Source organism: Brienomyrus brachyistius, chromosome 3 (genome assembly GCF_023856365.1).
Source record: "Brienomyrus brachyistius isolate T26 chromosome 3, BBRACH_0.4, whole genome shotgun sequence".
NCBI lineage: Eukaryota > Metazoa > Chordata > Actinopteri > Osteoglossiformes > Mormyridae > Brienomyrus > Brienomyrus brachyistius.
The window spans coordinates 556,613-569,476 of record NC_064535.1 but is presented as its reverse complement, the minus strand read 5'-3'; the positions used below and the strand labels follow the sequence as shown (position 1 = coordinate 569,476).

Here is a 12,864-nt window from a genome sequence, read left to right as displayed (position 1 = left end):
CCCATACCGCTAACACTGACACTGGCAATATGCATACTGCTAAGATTGACACTGGGAATACCCATACCGCTAACATTGACACTGGGAATACGCATACCACTAACATTGACACTGGGAATACCCATACCGCTAACACTGACACTACGAATACCCATACCATTAACACTGACACTGGAAATACCCATACCGCTAACACTGTCACTAGTAGTACTGATACTGGGAATACTCATTCCATTAATACTAGGAATACCCATACCGCTAACACTGACACTACGAATACCCATACCATTAACACTGACACTGGAAATACCCATACCGCTAACACTGTCACTGGTAGTACTGATACTGGGAATACTCATTCCATTAATACTAGGAATACCCATACCGCTAACACTGACACTACGAATACCCATGCCACTAACACTGACACTGGAAATACCCATACCACTAACACTGTCACTGGTAGTACTGATACTGGGAATACTCATTCCATTAATACTAGGAATACCCATACCGCTAATATCGGGGGTACTAGTAACACTAAGACTGGTACCACAGTTATAGGGGCTGCCTCTTGATTTCCTGGGTCATACAATTCTCTTTGTTGGTTCAGTAGTTTTTCTATCTGTTTCATCGCTGAGCTCAATAAATAACTCTATTCAGTCCATGTTGAGTCTTAACCTTAAACTATATATGTTTAGCATTTTGATGGTCATTTCTGTGTAATACAATGCCTGCCCTGCGCTGCCGGACACAGTGGGATAGACAGCCTGACTGTCAGTTTTCACCCACATGCTGCACTGTCACACACGACGGTCGACATCTTTGAAGGATATAAAAATCCGGACGCAGATGAAAAACAGACTGAAAGAGTATTGTTATTTAGACTTTCAGTATGATTACTCCAAAAACCAATCAGTTCCTGGTTTTATTACACGTCCTGTACTAAATCCTCTCAGAAAGTGAACTTTAAGTCCCTATAAACACACGAAAGAGCCAGTGTAGGAAGTGGAAGTAGATGAGGCGAGGGCCAGTGTGCGGACATGGCAGCAGCCATGTCGATTCTCAGGCTGAGAGAGTTTAAGTTTCGTGGAGCCAGCTGAGGCTATTCTCAAACCTTGGAGAACCACTGTAAGGAATTGTGACAATGTGCTTCAGGTTCGTCCCTAATTCATGGAGTAACCAAAGCCTTCCGGTGCATCCATGCAGTCTCCTACATGGGTTAAGACACTGTTTCTGTGTACTTGTTTATATCGGGGAGTGGAGACATATGGTTGATTTATGGTGCCAAAAGGACACCCCCCTGGTGCAGCAGCACTGCATGTGAGCCACAAAAGCCTCTGGGGCACTAAAATTAAGATTCCATGAAGAGGAATGTCAGGAATTATTGGATTTGGAAGGATGACTGCTCTGCGGCCAGGGCGGATGGGACCTGCACACTGCGATGGCTGAGCCTTGGATTTGGGAGGATGGCTGCACTGCAGCTTGGGTGGATGGGACCTGCACACTGCGATGGTTGAGCCTTGGATTTGGGGGGATGACTGCTCTGTGGCCTGGGTGGATGGGACTTGCACACTGCGATGGCTGAGCCTTGGATTTGGGAGGATGACTGCTCTGTGGCCTGGGTGGATGGGACATGCACACTGCGATGGCTGAGCCTTGGATTTGGGAGGATGACTGCACTGCGGCTTGGGTGGATGGGACCTGCACACTGCGATGGCTGAGCCTTGGATTTGGGGGGATGACTGCTCTGTGGCCTGGGTGGATGGGACCTGCACACTGCGATGGCTGAACCTTGGATTTGGGAGGATGACTGCTCTGTGGCCTGGGTGGATGGGACCTGCACACTGCGATGGTTGAGCCTTGGATTTGGGGGGATGACTGGTCTGTGGCCTGGGTGGATGGGACCTGCACACTGCGATGGTTGAGCCTTGGATTTGGGGGGATGACTGGTCTGTGGCCTGGGTGGATGGGACCTGCACACTGCGATGGCTGAGCCTTGGATTTGGGAGGATGACTGCTCTGTGGCATGGGTGGATGGGACCTGCACACTGCGATGGCTGAGCCTTGGATTTGGGAGGATGACTGCTCTGTGGCCTGGGTGGATGGGACCTGCACACTGTGATGGCTGAGCCTTGGATTTGGGAGGATGAATGCTCTGTGGCCTGGGTAGATGGGACCTGCACACTGTGATGGCTGAGCCTTGGATTTGGGAGGATGACTGCTCTGTGGCCTGGGTGGATGGGACCTGCACACTGTGATGGCTGAGCCTTGGATTTGGGAGGATGACTGCTCTGTGGCCTGGGTGGATGGGACCTGCACACTGCGATGGCTGAGCCTTGGATTTGGGAGGATGACTGCTCTGTGGCCTGGGTGGATGGGACCTGCACACTGCGATGGCTGAGCCTTGGATATGGGAGGATGACTGCTCTGTGGCCTGGGTGGATGGAACCTGCACACTGCGATGACTGAGCCTTGGTTATGGGAGGATAACTGCTCTGTGGCCTGGGTGGATGGGACCTGCACACTGCGATGGCTGAGCCTTGAATATGGGAGAATGACTGCTCTGTGGCCTGGGTGGATGGAACCTGCATACTGCGATGGTTGAGCCTTGGATTTGGGGGGATGACTGCTCTGTGGCCTGGGTGGATGGGACCTGCACACTGCGATGGCTGAGCCTTGGATTTGGGGGGATGACTGCACTACGGCTTGGGTGGATGGGACCTGCATACTGCGATGGTTGAGCCTTGGATTTGGGGGGATGACTGCTCTGTGGCCTGGGTGGATGGGACCTGCACACTGCGATGGCTGAGCCTTGGATTTGGGAGGATGACTGCTCTGTGGCCTGGGTGGATGGGACCTGCACACTGCGATGGCTGAGCCTTGGATTTGGGAGGATGACTGCTCTGTGGCCTAGGTGGACAGGATGCCTTACAGTCGCACATTAGCGGTGTCGCCAAGTCGCACTCTTTATCCCCCCGTCCCTCATTAGAAGGTTTGACGCAGGCGGGGGAAGGGGGCTAATCGATAAGCTGCATGTTATCAAGCGCTGAGGCGGGTCATTAAGCCCGTGTGCAAACAGTACCATGCCTGGGTTTTCCCAGTGCTTTCAATCACAGATCTGTGGTTTCATGATGCATGTTTAATAGGCTCCGTAGAATGAGCCCCACCTGTCACAAGGGAGTCACGGAGTTTTTAGGGACATGATTTACGTGGCATTTCAGTGGCTCAGCGGTGTGTGTGTATCTGTCTGTGTCTGTGTGTGTGTACTTTTAAATATAGCACATAAGACAAACAAATCTGACTGCTGTGATTATTTATATTTTTAAACCCTATTGCTAAAAGAACAGAGCAGCAAATTAAGAAATAATTAGGATCTGCAGTTACCATGAACTCCAGCTTTTGGGGTTCAAATCCCACCTAGGCTCTATGCCCCCCTGTCAGCTCTGTCTGTGAGACGCAGATGGAAGATGGATTGATGGATGGAGTGGTAGATGGATGAAAGAATAATCAGGTTGTAATGATGGATTTTGTGAAATTAGGCAGAAATCAGCAGTTTGTAAATTGCGTAAAATATATTGTTCTGGTAATTTCCCAAAGTGAGGTAATCCGTCTAACCTATTAAATGCAAATGAAGGTGGTGTCAGAGTGACCTTCATTCAGATGAACATGGTCACAAACCTCATCTGTCTCGCTTTGGCCTCTCAGTGCTGTTCTGCTTCATCGCTAGAGTTGCTTTGGCCGTCGCAAATGTTTGGCTGGAATCAGTTTAATAACCAATTTATCAAGCTGTTGACAGATTGCCCTTTTCTGTATTTCTGAGCATCACAGCCCAGCGCTGGGGGTTTGTTCATATAGAATAAACTAGATTACCAATGGAGCCAATAACCTACGATTGTTTATGCCGACTGTGTCACACACCTTATATAGATATGGTTTCTCAGTGTTTAACTCTCAATTAGAGATTATCATTTGAATCTGAGATATCACTATAACACTGCTGTCATCTCCTGAGCAAAAAATGTTATCTGAATATGCTGTAGTCAAGGTCTACAAACTATGACTGCATCCTGTCCAGTGTTTGGGAGTATGGGAATCTGTGAGCTTCAGTGTGTGTGTATGTGTGTGTGTGTGTGTGTGTGTGTGTGTGCATGTGTGAGTGTGTGAGTGCATGTGTGAGAGTGTTTACATGTCTGAGTGCGTGTATGAGAGTGTTTGTGTGTGTGTGTGTTTGAATGCATGTGTGAGTGTTTGTGTGTGTGTGTGAGAGAGTTTATGTGTGTGTGTGAGTGTTTGTGTGTGGTTGAGTGCGTGTGTGTGCGCGTGCATGTGTGAGTGTTTGATTGTGTTTGTGTGTGTGTGTCAGTGCCTGTGTAAGAGTGTTTAAGTGTGTGTCTCTGAGTGTGTGTCAATGCGTGTGTGTGAGTGCGTGTGTGTGTGTTTGTGTGCGAGTGTGAAATCCATCATCTCACTGCCACATTGGACAGACCTGCAGCTACTTAGAATCGCGACCATTTGATGCCTTTACCTCAGTCCAAATGTTCTGGCTGTACGTACTGTATTTGTTGGAGGGATTCTCTGTGTATCTCCGTGTATCTCTGTCTATCTGCCTTTGAGTGCTTTGCCTTATTACAAGGTTTTCAAGGCTTCAGTAAAACATAGAGCAAGTCTTTACCCCACACTGAGGACACTTAAATATAGACGAAATGTTCATGGACGTAACACACTCAGATGACAGCATGAAGCTGTACATACAAAGATGAAATATGATGATATAAAGTGACAGAGAAAATGGACTAGGTCACATTAATTCCTTTATTTATGATGTTTGCACGATGGATGAGATAGAGAGAGAGCTTTGTGAGCAACAACCTGACGAAAGGCATCCCTTTGATTTATGGATTCATCCTAAGTAAGCTTAAGTAACAATCCAGTGATGCAGTCAGTATCAGTTCGGGGGGGGGGGGGGGGGAGGGGGGATCAGTCATCTCTATCTGCTGAGATTTACTCTCCACCACACTGCGGCTGCAGAGACGCACTCATTTGCTGGTGGTGGGGAAACGCCATATTCTACTGCTATTTATGTTTACAAGGTATTTTTATGAGTCATGTGTTTCCTACTGATCCAGGATCAGTCAAAGTGAACTGCTGTTACCTATAATTAAATGTTTATTTTTGAGCAGTCTGATTTAGCATGTGAAAGTCTCCCTGCAAACTCTTAGCTACACTCGACCATCTGCAAGAGAGACTAGACGATGCTATGAAATTAATGAAAAAGTATGAAACAAATTGAAAGAAAGGAATCATGCAAGTACACCGTTAAGGAAACGAGACATCATTCACAAAAATCTACAGCGTGGAATATTTAATTTTATGAACTATAAATCATTATGGATTTTCAGTGATCCCAACTCCAGCTGTCATATCTGTGAGGTTATAACATTTTTTAATCGAGTTCATATGCACTCTGGGATGTTCTTAAGTATTGTCAAGCTGTTTCCTGGCCATAGGATTGAATTTTCCCATGACATTAAGTATCTCAACGACGCTTTCAATTTCCAGAGTGATATCCATGTGGTTATGTGTGTTCCTTCCTGCATCCTGTGTGCCTGCAGTCCTCTAAATTGATGCTGACACTGGGTCACTCCTCTCCTGTGAAAATAAATAAATTCATCTGTAAAAATGAGCTCATATTCACAGGTGACCGTGTTCTGCCACATCCTGGGATTATCAGCAATCAACACTTCATCTGCTTTGTACAAATATACACAGGACAGGGCAATAATTGAGTTTAACTTGCAAGAGAGTGTAGACAGGGAGGAGTGAATGTGAAAGCCCCCACTCGCTTTTGTTTGGGAAGCCAGTGGGACCTGAATGGATAAACTTGAATAACGTCAAAGTTAAAGCTGGGAGGTGGGGGAAGGGGGGGGTGCCAGGGTTCGAGGTCAGCAGGGCAGCCCTATCAATGAGCGGGGTGACGTGTGACTCCACATGAATGGGGCAAGCCAGCCAAGAGCCAGCGTGTGGGGGATTGGGTCTATGCTGTTCATTTTGGTTTTCAATCATGGGCTGTTTCTCAAATAGGCGTTCTTTACTATACTTGTGTTCCTGAGTACATCATCTTCCATTGCCAAAGACCATCCAACACTGCACACAAAGGACGGTAAACCCCCCCATACGCCAGTCATACCTCTCTCCAAATATCAAAGATACATCAGTTGCATCCTCACTAAATGAGACCAATCCCATGATTCATTGTGTTCAAGTCGTTCTTGGGAGGCAAGTTTTGCTAACTGACCAGTCTTGCCAAGACCACAACTACGATCTTTGCCTCCTTAGTATGGAGAAACACCTATACACCTGTTGGGTGTACGAGGGCAGACCAGTTTTGTCCAAGTGCAGGGGTGATAAGTGCTGGATAAGTTAGTGGTATGTTACGTTAGGAGAACCAAAAGTAGAACGGCACTTCTGCTGTGGGGGGTGCTGACCAACGGGGCCCTCGTGCTCCTGCGGGTCTCACTGGTGACCGATGGCCATGGGTGCTTTCTGATTCGGCGATTAGAGCTGACTGATTGACTGCAATTACTTCACTTTATCAAACAGCAGCAGCATATTTTCACACAAAATGCGCTTCATCCATCCATTTGCCAGCCGCATATCCAGCATGAAGGGACCGGATGGATTTTTATATGATCTTCCCAAGCAGAAAGTCGGAGCACGATTTGTAGAGCTACAAAACACTCATATTTTTGTTCTTTGTATTCTTTAAGTACTAAAGCCACCAAGTCGGCTTTTCATCCAAACGTTTGCAATAAGTACTTATTGGACTGGTGCCAGTGTGATGCGGGATCAGGGGGTGAGGCAGGCTTCGACCTGGGCAGCGTGCAATCAAATGCGTTTAATGATGTGAAATATCGTGCCTGGGACACACAGGGGCAGCATTAAAACACAATCACAACCTGATTACAATGGATGTCATATGCTCTGATGTGATATTATCAGAGTGACGGCATATGAATGATTAATGGCATCTCTGGACCGGAGCAGGCGTCTCGGCTGATAGCCCCCGGCACAGACTTCCTGGGTAAGCCGCTCGTTCAGCAATGCAGGGCTTTTTCTTATCAAAGGCAGAAACAGCACATTAGCCCTGCTGTAAGGGCAGCTTATTCTTTGTTTTCAGCATATAGAAGGAGACGAGGGACAAGATGATATCTGACAAAGTTTGAGCACTAATTTTATGCATGAGTGCTTTGAAATGCATTCCTGCCCCCTCGCAGGGGGCTGTTAGCATGCAGTGACTGCTGCTTCCACTCTGGCTTATTGCTTACATGTGTAGTTGGGTGGGGATTTAGTGAAGTGAAAGTGATTAGTTGTCATTGTAGACACACCTCAGCACAAAAACTTTTAGCCCATATGTGACATAGCAGGGGGCAGCTAGTTCAACACCCAGAGAGCAGTGCTTAGGGGTGGTGCCACCATAGCGGGGCCACCTTAGCGGGGCCACCTTAGCGGGGCCTGTGCTAGTCAGGGATTCAAATCAACCATCTTTTGATTACAAGTACGCTTCCCTAACCGTTAGGCCACCACTGCCCCAGTGACCAGGTAGGATGTCGGGGGGGGGTGTTGCTTCTGGGATGGAATAGTCCAACATGACCTTGACCAGGATTAACTAGGCTACAGTACGCATGGATGGATAGATGGATGGATGTTTGTGTTTGTTTGACTTGCTAGCTGATTGCTTATGTTTTATTTAAACATTTGGATGACAATTTGAGGATTTTACCTTGAATATTGGAACAATGCATTATAAGGTCAGAATATCTTTAACAAATGTATCTACATGCTTTGACAGCAGCAGTGAAATATGAAAAAATGAACGCTTCTTTTTTAGTTCCTCTTCCTCCACTCTTGCCCTGTCTGTGTGTACTGCTGTAGGTACCTGCAGTGCTGTTGGGGGGGTGGGGTGGGGGGGCTCAGGCCACCCTCGTTTCACCTCTCATGGAGATCTTCAGTAACAGATTCCAGTGTTCACACTGTGTTTTCTCAAACCGTACAGTGCTTGACAGACATATAAAATGTTTGTAGAGTGAATATAGATTAGATATCCATATTTGTTTTATGAAATGCTAAGCTAGCTATCCTCTGTTTACATAAGCTCCCAGCTTGCGTATTGGTCGAATCTCTATGGCCCTTTTCAGGCTGTAATGCGGGGGGGGGGGGTGCTGTGTAAGGGAACGTGCATAAATGTTGCCATAGATGGGCATTTTACCACCGCGGTGTCAAGAAGGTGGACGGCTGGATGCTGGGCACTGTGCAGGTCTCTGATGTAGATGCATGCGGCTGCTTTTATCATCCTTTTGTGGCGCGGTACAAAAACACAAGGGCACATCTGTGACATCTGGGCTGGGGGGGCGTGGCACAGGTGTGCTTAGTGGCTCTGAGGCGTGCAGGGAAGGACGATAAGGAGAGTAGGTAAGGAAGGTGGGCAGAGAAGGTGGTTAAGAATGGTGGGTGAAGAAGGCGGGTAAGGACGGCAGATAGAGAAGGCGGGTAAGAATGGTGGGTGGAGAAGGCGGGTAAGAATAAGGGGTGGAGAAGGCGGGAAAGGATGGCGGATAGAGAAGGCGGCTAAGAATGGCGGGTGGAGAAGGCGGGTAAGAATGGCGAGTGGAGAAGGTGGGTAAGGATGGCAAATAGAGAAGGCGGGTAAGAATAAGGGGTGGAGAAGGCGGGTGGAGAAGGCGGTTAAGAATGGTGGGTGAAGAAGGCGGGTAAGGACGGCAGATAGAGAAGGCGGGTAAGAATGATGGGTGGAGAAGGCAGGTAAGAATAAGGGGTGGAGAAGGCGGGAAAGGATGGCGGATAGAGAAGGCGGCTAAGAATGGCGGGTGGAGAAGGCGGGTAAGAATGGCGGGTGGAGAAGGTGGGTAAGGATGGCAGATAGAGAAGGCGGGTAAGAATAAGGGGTGGAGAAGGCGGGTGGAGAAGGCGGGTAAGGATAAGGGGTGGAGAAGGCGGGTAAGGATGGCGGATAGAGAAGGTGGGTAAGAATAAGGGGTGGAGAAGGCGGGTAAGAATGGTGGGTGGAGAAGGCGGGTAAGAATAAGGGGTGGAGAAGGCGGGTAAGGTTGGCGGATAGAGAAGGTGGGTAAGAATGGTGGGTGGAGAAAGCGGGCAAGAATGGCGGGTGGAGAAGGCGGGTAAGAATGGCGGATAGAAAAGGTGGGTAAGGATGGCGGGTGGAGAAGGCGGGTAAGAATGGCAGGTGGAGAAGGTGGGTAAGAATGGTGGATAGAGAAGGCGGGTAAGGATGGTGGGTGGAGAAGGCGGGTAAAGATGGCGGGTGGAGAAGGCGGGTAAGAATGGCGGATAGAGAAGGCGGGTAAGAATGGCAGGTAGAGAAGGCGGGTAAGAATAGCGGGTGGAGAAGGCGGGTAAGGATGGTGGGTGGAGAAGGCAGGTAAGGATGGCGGGTGGAAAAGGCGGCGGAGAAGGCGGGTAAGGATGGCGGATAGAAAAGGTGGGTGAGGATGGTGGGTGGAGAAAGTGGGTAAGGATGGCAGGTGGAGAGGACTGAATGAACACTGCGCTGAATGAAATGCATTTGTGTCTGTGTGTTTGTCTGTCTGTTTATGGCCGTGCCTGCATGTGTCTGTGTCTTGCTGTCTCTGGGTGGCATAGCCAACAATGACTGCACACGGCCAACAATGACTGCACACGGCCAACAATGACTGCACACGGCCCATCTGATTCTGATCTCAGCACCCAAGTTTATTAGCTCAAGGTAAAAAGAAGAAGAGGATGATAAAATCAACATTTTAGGACCTGCCGGATCACTGCCTATGCCTCCCTCCATCTCTCCCTCTTTTTTCTCTCTCGCCCTCCCTCCGCCTCTTTCTGTCTCCTTCCTTCCCTGTTTCTCCCTCCCTCCCTCCCTCTGCTTGTGGGGGGAGGGGGGCTTCCAGACTCTATCTATCTATCTATCTATCTATCTATCTATCTATCTATCTATCTATCTATCTATCTATCTATCTATCTATCTATCTATCTATCTGTCTGTCTGTCTGTCTGTCTATCTGTCACTTTGTCGTAAACTTTTTTCTTTTTTTATCTGTTGTCTTGATCCACTTGCCACGCAGCAACCTGGATGCTACCTCCCTAGACTGTAAGGTGAAAAGCACCGGCAGGCTTGTGTGATCAGAAGCAGCCCATTTGCATGGCGGTGCGGATGGAGGTGGTAGTCCTTGGAGGAGACTTAGTGTTGCTGGTTCAAATACCCAAAGGGAATTTCCTTCACTTCTCTTTAAACAGCATTTAGAGTCATTTATAACAACCCATGACCTTGAGATATCACAGGTTGGGATTTTACGTTAGTTGTAGAAATACACACAAAAAAGTAAATATACTAAAATTCTGAACGATTTGGTTCCAGTGTACTCTTCATTTAACATCATCCCTCTGCCGATGGGTAGCACTGACCGCTGAGCATGGAGTTCATTTTTGGGAGGTTTAAGTTAATGCCAGCCTTGTCGAAATTTATAAAAAATTCAACATAAATATTTTCCCTCAAACAGCCGCCATGTGTGTAGTTTTGTGAAAGACACAGACAGTATTTTGTATAAAAATATTTCATTGTATAAGAACATGGGAAATGACAGAGGGAACTGAAGGAGAATTGAAAATCGAAGGGGGGTGGATGGGGGGGCTTTTTTCCAGGCAAAAGTTCAGTCCTGCTTGGTGGGATACATCCCAGAAGTGTGACGTGGTGCATTGGGTGGCAGACAGACATAAAACCCATGTATGAAGGTGGATCTGCCCCCCCGGAGCCCTGCACCGGTGTTATGGGTCCTCGGCAGCACCGGCCTGGCGCACTCCTGGACCGCCATCAGAGCCGCTCCTGAACACTGATTTTATAATTACCGCCGCTATGCAATTTATACTGCTTAGGAATGATATTGATATATCAATGGCTCCTTTATTTACCATTTTTCAGAACACAAAATGGGTTATTTCTTGATTATTGTTCATCAATATATAATTATTTTTGTGTCTTGCTCTGCTGATTATTTGGATTTTCAGATATACACCTTTCCTCGTTCAGTCATATTGAAAGAACAGAAATGATCCCGGGAGATGTATCACAGCCTCGCTAGGTTTGAGAATAACTGCTGTAATACAATGCTGATGTTGATCTGTATTGTTATTTTGGCAATAGGTGATACTTTACAATAACAAAAGACGTCGCTGAAGGGTGTCACTGTCTCAAATCCACTGAATGGAGTTTGCAGTTATTTCAGCCTCCTGACTTATTTGAGCCCCCTCCCAGCCCCCCCAGGAGTAACCTTGTTGTGAAATGAAAAAGCGCCTGAACTGCAATTAAGGCATTAATGGCAAATTTACGTTTAATAAACTTTTGTTGAGCTATTTAGCAGGCAGAAAATCCAGCTTTCGAGGATTGAGGTTCAATTGTCTTCATATCGATGGCTGTTCCTTTTAGACAGAGTGAGGATTATGGTTATTGTCTCAGGAGTGGTGTTTCAGAGTCTGAATTTGATTATCGATACCCTCAGTGAGTAAGAAAGGCGCCGCCATTGATTCAAGAGGAACACAGTGATCTGACGCGGGCCTTTGGGAGCTGCTACAAAGTCAGGGTGTCCGAAACACTGAGACCCTCCTCTTCAGGCCTGCTCCCCAAACTACCTCTTTTTTTACTGACTTTATCAGCCCTGGAGGGCAAGGCCTACTCCACATACTACCAGCTACCTGCCATTTGCAGATGCCAGGAGCAGGAAAACAAAAAGTAGAATGATGTTTTAGAGATGTGAGGGAATGGGCCTCCGGGGGCCACTGACGGCTGACAGGCCATGCAGATTCTTGGTTTACTTCCTCTTCCTGTGGAGGCGGGCTTTAATGAAGCGATTTCCTACCCGCAGTTCGTACACTCACACACATCCCCTCATCCCTTACATCTTGACATGGCAGGTGCTTATATAAAATAAAGGCCTTTCCCACTTTAACCGGACATCAGGATGCAGTGAGCAATAAACATGCTCATTTCATTGCCGAGCCCTCTGCTCAAAGTGAAGATCCTCTGCTTTGATCTCTGCGATACAGGATCCACGATTCCCTATAATCGGCAGAGTCCAGCAGCCTGGATTAAAATCAAACAGATGAAGGGGATCATCTCGAAGAGCACTGGAGAACACAGACGACGAGCTTCTCATCAAGTTCACCATCACGCAAATATTGTTTACAGGCAGCTCTGGCTGTAATAGCGGGGATGCAACACAAAATGATGGCTTTTATTGCCGCATGGTTTCGGTCCCAAAAAGGACACTTTTCAGTGTCTCTGAATCACCTCCCAGTTTCATATGGCGACTGATGGTTTAACAACGACAATAAGTTTATATTTAAATATATAAAATTTTAAGGACTGTCAGCTTTAGCATGCTAAATGGCTTCATATTAATCACAAATTAATTCATTGCTGACAATCTTATTATGTGCAATATATCAGTAGCACATAAGTGGCAGAAATGTGGCTTGATAATCTAAGCTCGATATGTTATTTTATTATAGAGCATATATCATGTGTGTAATACACTCAGAGCTGTCAGAATCTAAATGACCAGGTAAACTTTAACTATAAATGGCATCAATGTGCTGACATGACAGACTTAATATATCTTACAAAAATATATGATTATCTTATACTGAAATATGACCCATAATGCATATCTGTAACCCACAATAAACCATTTTCACGCATATTTAAACATATTTCAATATTTAAAAATGTGACTTTCGACTTTGATGCATTAAATATGTGCATTTATTCCATATGGTAATGTCCTGCATATAATA

At 46.8% G+C, this 12,864-nt stretch overlaps 1 protein-coding gene across 4 annotated transcripts in view; it reads left to right on the top strand.

The window, feature by feature from the left end:
* Positions 1-12,864, top strand: part of LOC125739298 (CUB and sushi domain-containing protein 1-like) — a 348,758-nt gene that overhangs the window by 218,998 nt on the left and 116,896 nt on the right. The gene's annotated exons all lie outside the window — the stretch shown is intronic.